Source organism: Rhamphochromis longiceps, linkage group LG23 (assembly GCF_057381845.1).
Source record: "Rhamphochromis longiceps isolate RC_006_pf linkage group LG23, R_longiceps_female_GT1.1, whole genome shotgun sequence".
NCBI lineage: Eukaryota > Metazoa > Chordata > Actinopteri > Cichliformes > Cichlidae > Rhamphochromis > Rhamphochromis longiceps.
This window is the reverse complement of record NC_140578.1, coordinates 20,491,104-20,501,957: the sequence shown is the minus strand read 5'-3', so window position 1 is coordinate 20,501,957 and position 10,854 is coordinate 20,491,104.

The window sequence follows — 10,854 nt, the reverse complement described above, 5'->3', positions numbered from 1 at the left end:
AACACCACCACTTAGTAAAATAAAAAATAACAGAATATAAATCTTGATGCTGTGCTGCTTTAAATGGTCTGAGTGTTGGCAGAAGCTAATTTTCTTTCTTCTCCTCTCATCACAAACAGCTTCTTCCCCTGAACTATTCAGACTGTTAACAAATACTATTTCCCCCACACCCCACTACCCGCCCACTCATGTCACCAATCTAAGCCATGGTCTGAGTAACCCTCATCACTCACAAACCAAGTCCTTTGCACTACTACTACTAATTTTGTTTCGTTTATTCAGGCCATAGCTGTGGGAACATGGCTCACGTAGGTGGTGCTGTGAGTGACCCAGTATGAGTAAAGTAGCAGCACTCATGTGAATAAGACCTGTATAAATGATAACTGCTGTAAGTATATTTGTCCTTATATTATTGTGGTCTTTAAAAAAAAAAGATTAAATACTTTGTAGAAACACAAATCACAAAAGCTCAATTAAACTTTATTTATTCATTTTTAAAATGAGCAGCTTTTTATGATTCACCAGGTGGGAGCAAACAGGACTGTTTTAGGACTTATATTCATACACATTTTCCATTTATTTGTATAGTTTCAGCAAAGTAATAAAAGAAATGCTGTATCTACAAATTTTAAGTACAAGTACTTAAAATTGTAGTTATGATATTATTATATTACTTGTGTAGAAACAAACGTCCATACAAACAGACACATTTCTGTATCATTGTGTTTAGGTGTTTGAACAGCTAGACAGCTCCGCCACCATCTGGTCAGACTTTGAATTATGACACTTCTAGTTATAATTTTTATTGGGCAGTTTATTAAAATTGACACTGTTACACATAATTTAGATTTTTTTTAAAGCAGAACAACATCAAAGACAAAAAGTTTGAAGAATAATTGGGTTGATGGGTAAAATGTTAAAAGAAAAAAAAAAGAGCACTCTCTTTGAAAGGTCCAAATAGCTTCACTGCTCCTTGGCATTGATTTTCCTAGTGATGAATGTGTTTTTCTAAATGTATCCCCACAGTTAATGTTTTGTTTGTCTCACACTTGGTTCCAAAATCTCTCATAAGTGTTCAGCGTCCTTACTTACTGCACCCTTGAAACAATTTTTTTTTTTTTTACACATATTTAGCATAAAGAAACATGAATTAATTTCAGAGTGAGCAATTTTCATTTCAGTGAGTCTTTAAACTAAATGAAGACTGACTCAGGTTTGCTCTGCCTCCTGTCTGGCACCTCTGGTTTGAGCAGTCATTAGTTAATAATCAGAAAGGTCAGTTCCTGCTCAGACAACAGAGAGTTTGTTGTCATTTACCTTTATCTGAGAGAATGTATCACTAGTAAATCATCCAAAATGTTAATGATGCAGACACCAAAATAAATGCCATAAACCAGATGTTTCCAAACGTAAGAAAAACATGAATCACCCAAACCATTAGCCATAACTTAGACTGACACTGACATTTTTCCTCCTTTCTGTTTTTGGCTTGTGTTTTATGATCTCTTGGTTTGCCAACTGATTTATAGCTTTGGGTGGGTAATGATGGTTAAGATTAAGCCTTTAGCTACCTTTACCAAGGTCCATTTACATTCTCCTTAAAATCTTGGTTATAACTGACTAAATTGACATTTCTCTTGTGGCGTATGAGTCCAAAAGGTGCACAATTCTTCAGGAACCACTGCTAGCGCAAGTCCACTTGATACCTGCTGTTGTCACCTTTGTGAATGGTAGCAGGCAGCAAAACATGACCTCACGTTCACTGGTTTTGTTTCAGTGGGTCATGCGTCTCTCAGGCTGAAGACAGGAGTGTGCGATTGTGTAGTTTTTACCACCATTTCGGTGGTACTTCAGATTTATGAGGAGAGAAACGCTTCAACGGCTTGGAAAGATGAGACTTCTGTTTCCTCAGTACCAGCAGTGATGCAAAGATTTTTTTCAGCTATCATTCAGAGATGGCGTTCTGGCGTGCCCCCGGTGCTTGTGTAAATGTTGATGTCAGTGTTTACATATGGCACCATCAGTGGCTGAAACATTAAATATGCCCGTTAAAGATTCCTATCTGATCCCTTATTCACCAGGGTTTTCACTGTATTTTTAATCTGGCAGATTTTTACTCTGGATGCTTTTTCGTGATGCAACCCCAAAGGGATTTGCATCTCCTACTGGCCTCAAACCAGGGATCTTTCACGTGTGAAGGAAATGTATGTAAAGCACTGCATTATGAAGCCAATATTAATCTACCCTTTAAAGTTAGTTTGGACCAGCTGGGGGCTTCCTACTGGTTAACACCAGTCTAACCAAACCTACCCAAGGCCCTTGCTGTTTGTTTAGCTGTTCATTTACAAAAACTGAAGTCTGGTTATACAGACATTAGTAGCTTATAAGCAAATATGTGAAATGAGACGTTGTGTTAATTTAATCGAAGGATCTTCTAAAGCAGGCCTTCATTTAGTGCTTTCACCTATCATCCTGAAATCTGGCAGTTTGACCATTCACACAGGTGCAGAGTCAGTGTAAAATAAATAAATAAATACATACAAAATGTATACATTTAATGAGACAAGTTTCTCATTCAGTTTAATCCATTAATGATGCTTCTGTGCTGTCTGCGTGGGAGGCTGTTAAGCATTTAAATGACAGACATGTTAAAGCCTGCAAATACTGTAATGCATGCACACGGGAATTCATATTTCTGTGTTTTAATCCTCTGAATCCTGCCATCAGCGCCTCTTCCATCTGCTTTAAGTTTGTTTTTTTCTGACTCGTCCTCTGGCTCGTGTTGTCGTGGCTCCTGATGAGGTCTGAAGTCGTTGGCGGAGTGATTATCCCGCGATCCATCTCCTGCAAAACACAGCTCTAAATCACAATATTTGCTCGCACGCCGGCATCAAGCTCCCTTCTAATGAATCCTGTAATGGCTTCCTCATCAATTAATACGAAGCTTGTCGATGCCGCCGGCGAACACACGGGCCATCTTATGAATCCCGGTGACCCCTGACCTCCTGCGGATCTCCCAGTGGACCCTCCTCTCTTCTCCTAGGCTGAGTCAAGGGCACTCCCCCTCCTCCTCCTTCCTCCTTCCCTCCCCTTCCTCCTCCTCCTCCTCAGGGTCACTGGGACACGATCTCATTAAAGGCGGCCTGATCTGCAACTGCAATGCAGACATTAAATAGCAGTATTTTTCAATTAGGGCTGACAAATTCAATCAAAATTCCATAGATTAGGATGAAATGAGGCATGGGTCATTTACAAGGGAATTTAATTGCACGGCCATTAGACAAATAGTACAGCAGTCTCTGTCTCATTATCAATCACACGGGGGCATCAATAGTAAAAGGTTGGAAGGCAGGAAGGGAGAGGGGGGGCCGGGGAGCATAGGTGTAAGTGTCCGTGCACGGGGAGCGTGCACGTTACAGCTCTGCCACCACCGCAGAGCAGCTAATAAATACCCTCTTTTGTACTTATAAATTATCCAGTTTAATTAACAACATGGATTATGATTGGACTATGATTTAATTAAACCTCTCCTGCATGCAAGTCGAGCACCACGACCATCCATTATGGGCCTGAGGAGGAGGTGGTGGCGGTGGAGGGGGTTGAAGGTGGAGGAGGCAGGGGTTTAGGGGGGAATGGGGGGCACTGCAGTAAATGAAGCTTCCTCTAATAGGAGCTGCTTACCTGGTTGGATCATCAGTTGCTGCAACAAGCAGCGATAATAGACCTGCGAATGGCCGGCGGGCATTTACCGAGATAAACCAGTTTGATGTAGAAGAAGAAGAACAGCCGACCTCAGCCCCTCCACGCTTTGCACCCACCATTGCCTCCCCCCAGCATTTAAATAGAAGCTAAATGGCACAATCTGAGAGAGGTTGCTGATATTAGCGCCACATGTTGTAAAGTGGAGGGGATGTGGCGGGAAAAGCAATTACAATGAGGAGCAGAGCAGAGGAGGAAGCAGATGCACAGATGAAGGGTGCAGGGGGACACCGCCCAAAGTGCTGCCCGACACCATTCAGTCAGAGTGGAGCAGTGTGGCCGTATCAACCTTTTCGTCAGACTCTAAATGCCAGGCCGGATTTCCTCACACGGTGGAGGAGGAAAGAGACGCCATCAGGAGTGAGAATTGCAGAGTGAAGACGAAGTGAAGGCCGTGTGAAGCCCTGAGTCTGCAAAACGCAGCTTTCAGGACCAGAAATTTGGAGTTTAGTAATGTCTGAGATCATCTAGAGTCTGTAGTGCCTTTTTTCTAAAGGATGGCTTTTGTCATGACCAAATCTGACAATTTCTAGCCTGCTGTGGTACAGTGGTTAGGGTGGAAGAGATACTCGAGAGATCGAGTTGGATGCTGATTTCTCCTGTCACCAAGGTTAATTTGTCTAGGTCAGGGGTCCCCAATCCCAGTCCACGAGGGCCGGTGTCCCTGCAGGTTTTAGATCTCATCCTGGGTCAGCACACCTGAATCACATGATTAATAATGATAATATAATAATGGATTGGATTTATATAGCGCTTTTCAAGGCACCCAAAGCGCTTTACAATGCCACTATTCATTCATTCGCGCATTCACACACTGGTGGAAGCAGCTACGGTTGTAGCCACAGCTGCCCTGGGGCAGACTGGCAGAAGCCAGGCTGCCATATCGCGCCATCAGCCCCTCTGGCCAACACCAGTAGGGTAAAGTGTCTTGCCCAAGGACACAACGACCAGGACAGAGAGCCCTTCCGGTTACAGATACGCTTCCCAAACCCCTGAGCCACAGTCGCACCCCAGTCGTTAGTTCATTACCAGGCCTCTGGAGAACTTCAAGACATGTTGAGAAGGTAATTTATCCATTTAAATCAGCTGTGATGGATCAAGGACACATCTAAAACCTGCAGGGACACCGGCCCTCGTGGACTGGGATTGGGGACCCCTAGTCTAGGTGATGCCTTACAAAAATAGGTATCAAAGAGAAAAACCCGACCAATTATTCATAGGCTTAATATTTCATTATGACCCTACTATAGGATGGTTCAGTCACTCACCTGGAAGTAGAGAACACTTGATCTTTGGTCCTGCTCACCTCATGAATCACTTCCAGTGTGGATGTAGCTTTACTTCACTTTACTGTCTTCCTCCTGTCAACCCCAACCAGTTGTGGCAGATGGTCGCCGGTCCCTGAGCCTTGGTCTGCCGGAGGTTTCTTCCTGTTAAAAGGGAGTTTTTCCTTCCCACAAGTGCTTACTCATCGGGGGTTGTCTGATTGTTGGGTTTTTTCTGTATTTCTGTAGGATCTTAAACTTACAATATAAAGTGTCTTGAAGCAGATGTTTCATTTGGCACTATGTAAAGAAAGTAAATTTGCACAGAACTTCAAATTGCCCACATGACTGAGCTGTCACTCAAAGATTAGGTTAACATTAATGGGGTAATTCAAGATAATGGATCTTACTGGGTTCAACATTTAAATTTCAGTCATTTTGGACAGACAAAAACAAATAGTTGGTTCTTAGTTTAATTCTCTGCCCTCAGAAATCCCACTGAAGAACATTCACAGAAAATTAGATGATCAGGTTCATGAGATTAGTAACTGTTTCTGTTTTCAGCCTTTAAAAAAAAAAACTTTTACAAAGGGAGAACTCCCAGAATCTCTCAGTGGTCTGCATCACAGCTAACGAGAGTAAAATGCTTAAACTTTAGGGGTGATCGACACCAACGGACAGAAAAAAAAGCCTAATTTTTATTCTAAAAAGCACCAGAATCTCTCTTATGAGATTCAAACTCGAGTCTGAGCTGCTCTACTCCCAGATCAATTAACATTTAGGACACTGATTGGATTTTTGATTATCAGAGCTGAAAGGGGCTCGATTGATTGGTCGCCGAGGTCGCCCCTGCCCTGACGGCGGCTCATCCAATGAGAAGGAGGTCTGATGGGGATTGAGTTTCTTAAGTATCTTCTGGCAGCGAGCAGGGTCAGTATTGATCGTCACTCTGCAGAAAACCTCCAAACAAATCGTTTGTTTAATATTCGTATCGAGCTCAGAGAGCAGAGGGAAAATCAGCTCTTCGATGCACAGGAAATCAACAAATAATCACAGGAAATGACCAAAAATGCTGCTGAATGATAATTTAACATCTCCACCAGGTATCTGTTGGTGAATTCTCCGAATTTATTAATTTATTTAGAAGGAGAAGAAGAGATGTGCTGTTCAGAGCTGTCAAACAGGATTTGGAGTTCTTGGAGGGTCAGTCTTTTGGTTCATCAGTTCTCATGTGGATCGATTTGAACAGCAGCTCAGAAGAAACACAGACATTGTGTTTCTTGGATGTACAGCTGATTGTTTCTGTTGGTGGATTGGCTCAACACTATTATTCTTAACTCACTCCTCTTCGCATGATGCCCTCTGAATCTTCTCGACCTCGTTTTTAGTCTTCCTCAGTATTATCTTTGATGTGTGCATGCTTCCAGCTTGGAATAACCTCTATTTTTTATTTACTGTGTAATTATTCAGGAAAAGAAGTTGAAACCAAATTTATCCTTATGTGAAAATTATGTAACTTTTTTTGTTTTAGATGATTTTTTTTATAGCTGGTATATGAATAGTTTGTAACAAATTAATGTCTTTGAAAACCTGTGGATTGATTTATATGTGAAGTACTCAGGATGAATTTTACACCAAAATTGGGGTGTCTTTGGCTTCCAGTATCAACTGTGAGCAACAACAGCTGACATTAGCTTAGAAATTGAGCTCAGTAATCCAAAAACCATGATTGAAATTACAGTAAATCCCAACATTGTTCAAGCTAGTGTCAGCTGAACTGTCGTACAGAATTCATGTTACCATCACACTTAGACAATATATTTTTACAACTCCTACAGGAGTCGACAACTATACAGTTAAAGATCCAGCTAAAATGCTGCCCTCTTGTGGTGAAAGTATTTCTTAATTTTGTAAAGAGTCTTTGAAAAAAGTGGTACAAATGAGAGGCCAAATATCTTTGATTAGAGTGAGTTTGTTGTGTTGTTGGTTTTTGGTATATCATCATCAGAGGCATCTCAGAGGTGGCAGAGCTGACGTCACGATCACATGAAAAGTATCTTTCCATACGGGGACGACGTGGTAATATCTGGCTTTATGGGGATATTTCCAACAGGAGTCTTTGATAATCTTTTTGATAATTATGTTCATGACTAAAAGCTCATAATCACTGTCTGGAAGAGTCCTGTTTCTTCTTGTTAAAAGGGAGTTTTTCCTTCCCACTGTCGCCAAAGCGCTTGCTCATAGGGGGTCATGTGATTATTGGGATTTCCTCGGTTTTCTTTCTGTTATTGTAGGGTCTTTACCTTACAACATACAGCGCCTCGAGGCAACTGTTGTTGTAATTTGCACTGTATGAATAAAATTGAATTGAACTCTAACTTGAAAACACAGCGAGCCACTTTTATTAATTGTATGATGAAACACTTTGACACAAATGGAAGAAAATCCACCAAATAAACTTAACGTGCTCCAATTGAAGTCTAATTAACCCACAGTGCCCCCTGTAGGATGACAGAGAGCTTGGAGAAATAGACAGACTTCCCTGCCTCTGTCTGAGGGCGGTTCCAGTTCGGTAATAGCTGTGGGAGTTTGGGAAACATCTCGCTGTCTCTTCGGGGCTTTGAGTGAGCTGGACCCGAAAATGCAGACAGATTAAATATGGAAGCCCGGAGGAGTCAAGCAGGGGGGTCGCAGACGGTTAAATACAGGTCTGGGAGTCTGGGAGTGCTGAAGTAGATCTTAGACTCTATTTTTCTGTTTTACTCTGTGATTGTGACAAAAACTCTAGAAAGGTTTGGAGCTTTGTGTCTTTGTGATGACATATCTCTGTAAATAAGAGCTGTTTGGATTCTGAATTTTAGCTTTTAAACAGGAAAAAACAAGTAAATAAAAACAGCCAAATGTCTTTTAGCATAAATTAAGAACAAAATCGGAGCAGAAAGTCATTTCCAGATCAGCGGGTGTCTTGTTTCGACCTCAGTGCTCGTCCTGAGGCAGCAACAAACTGGCTTCGTTTTAAACTAATTACCCACAATGAGCTGTTTGACATGCAGAAAATATGAACAAAATGACTTCTTGAGGGAGTTTGAGAGAAACCAAAGCCTGAAATGAGTGACAGTTGTTCAAAGTGTAAACCACTCTCTGCTGCAGCGCCCCCTGCTGTAAAAAAAAAAAAAACCCTTAGCAAAACCTAAGAAATATCTGCATAGCACAAAGACAAATCTGAGGATAATTAGAAAGTTTTTGAAATATCTAAAATATGTAAAAACGTCTAACTTGTAGCTGAACTCTTCACTAAATGTTTAGACATCCCCTGCCATAAACAATGACTGAAAGAACATCAGTGTTTATCTCCTACTCATAAAAACAAGTCAAGGAGCAGAAGTGGTTAAACTGGCAGATAAATGAAGCTAGGGTTAGCTGGCTATGTGTTACACTGGCTGGGCTGATGCCAGAGTATAGAGACCAACTTTAAAACTCATCTCACTTTGCTGTTTTATGAATAACATGAAAAACAAAAAAGAATTTAGAGGGTAAGTAACACCCAAGTGCTGCTAGCGTCCACAGTTTTTTAGATATCAGTTTCAAATTTTGTGTGATGTAGATACCAATAACAGCTGGAGCTGATGAAAACTGGGCAAGGTGCTAGACCTTGGGGGACATGTGTACCTAGGCTTGCTAAGCACCTTAACCTTCATTGTTAGCGCCAAAGGTCAAAGTTAACCATGACAAAGAAACTTCAAGAAATCATACTGAGTAACATATCATATGAAAGGACATGGAGAGAGCTGCACACAACACACTTTTTATTTTTTCAATCCAATGCCGTATGACATCACAATGATGCCATAACAGGCTCCCATCATCATGTTGTAACAAAAATATCACAAAACATCAAAGTTTTAGTGTAGCTATGCTCTTCTGGGGGAGTTTCTCTTAGATATGTTTTTGTCTCTCTTGAAAATAAGATCTCACCCTCATTGAGACTACCTGTTTAAATTAAGGTTTTAGTCTGTATATATGTATTATGTACACTGCTCTATTAGGTGTTGCACAGCATATGTGACATATAATAGTGCATCGTAACTGTGGACAGGACAGCTAAGTGTGTGTCTCATTTTTTTGGTGGACACGAGCAACTTCAGATTCAAGTAACCAGATGATTTTTGCATGTTCATGTTTGAACATATTGTAGCTCACGTTGTTCTAGTTTTCTGGGTTATAAGCGTGTCAGCACGTCTTCAAAGGAGAGCGATGATCTCCAGAAAAATGCATGTGGAGGTCTGTGACAGCTGCTGGTGGGCTTTAGTTTTTAGTCAAACTTAAGCAACTTTCTAACCCTCACTGCAGCAGCACGGAGCAGGTGTGCTTGCACCCTCTAAAGACTGTTATTACCCACAGAAAGCAGCCGTCCCCCCTCTTTAAGCATGTGAAGGCACCCAGCCTGACCTTTCACCTCTGCCCAGACAAACACACAGGTAAGTATACACTCCCAGAGAATCGGAGGCAACCGCAAACCATCCAGACGCTCAAGGAAGGAAAAAAACAACAGAGGCTTCAGACGAGCTAATTAGATCTGTCGAGATGTTCACCTCCTCTCCCACACTCGGGCTAAAAGAGACTTATTTAATTATTACAGCCTTAATTACTGCTGGTACAATCACCCAAATAGGATGCGAGGAGACGGCGACTAAAATTGGGTTAGAGCTGCCTCTGGTTTCCTCTGGGTTCACCGTGTCGGCTTCCATTAGTGACATGAAGGAACGCTGCAAATCTGCCCGTCTGCTCTGCTGTGAGGGAAAGACGAGGGTGAGAGCGCCGTGCGCCTTCTCATCATGAATGAGCGCCTTGTCTCTGAAACGCCTCTCCTTTGGTTTTCTCACAAGAAACGTCTCATTTTAGCCTCTCCACAGCCCCGCAGGTTTAACGTCTTTATCGCCTGCGTGTGGTGTGTTTTCTCCTTGTTGGATTGTCCTCGTTTGTCTCATCAGGATGAACACAGACATGCTGAGAGGTCACTGATATGAATCAGAGGGCCTGTCAGCCTGTGCTCAGGGATTTCTGCCTCATCGTGAGAAAGACTGAGTTTAAGTAGTTTTAGTTATTTCCAGTATTTCTTATGTCCTGCAGTCATATACATGAGTATCATCATTGCAGAAACTGAGGAAGAAACTATGATGGCTCGAGGATAAAAACAAATGGATAAAACATAAGAAAATAAAGAAATTAGCTCACACAGCGTCCCCTTCTCATGGGTGGTTCAAAGGGGGTTAACAGTGTCCCTTATACAATTTAAACAACATTACGTTTGACGAACTCCCTCTGGAAGTTCATCAGACGATCATCGTATTTAGTTGGTCTTATTACCTCTTAACTTTTCACTGAAAGGCATGTCTGTGGGGAATTTCAATGTTTTAAATTTTATATTGTTGTAATTGACATACAGCGCACAGCCAAGATGAAAATAAGCAAACAGGTAAGTCCTTCCATTAAATCATTATGGTGGTGATTGATATGTTTCTTCTCGGAAGGTTATTTGCAGTGAATGAGTGAGCTTCTGATTTCTTAAACTTGTATGACCACGGTCATGGAAAAGCTGTTAATCTGTTTCAAAAAGGTCGAATTGTCGATCTTTACCAAGCAAAGAAAACAAGCAAAGTCCTGAAACTACTAAAACTGGACTGAGAACTGTTCAGTGCAATTTTAAAATGTGAAAGGATAGTTGTCAACCATCATCTTGGAAGAAAAAATGTGTTTGTGGAAAAAAAAAAACCTTGAATGATTGTGAACACTTAAAAGTTTAGTGAAATAAAATCATAAATATCAATAT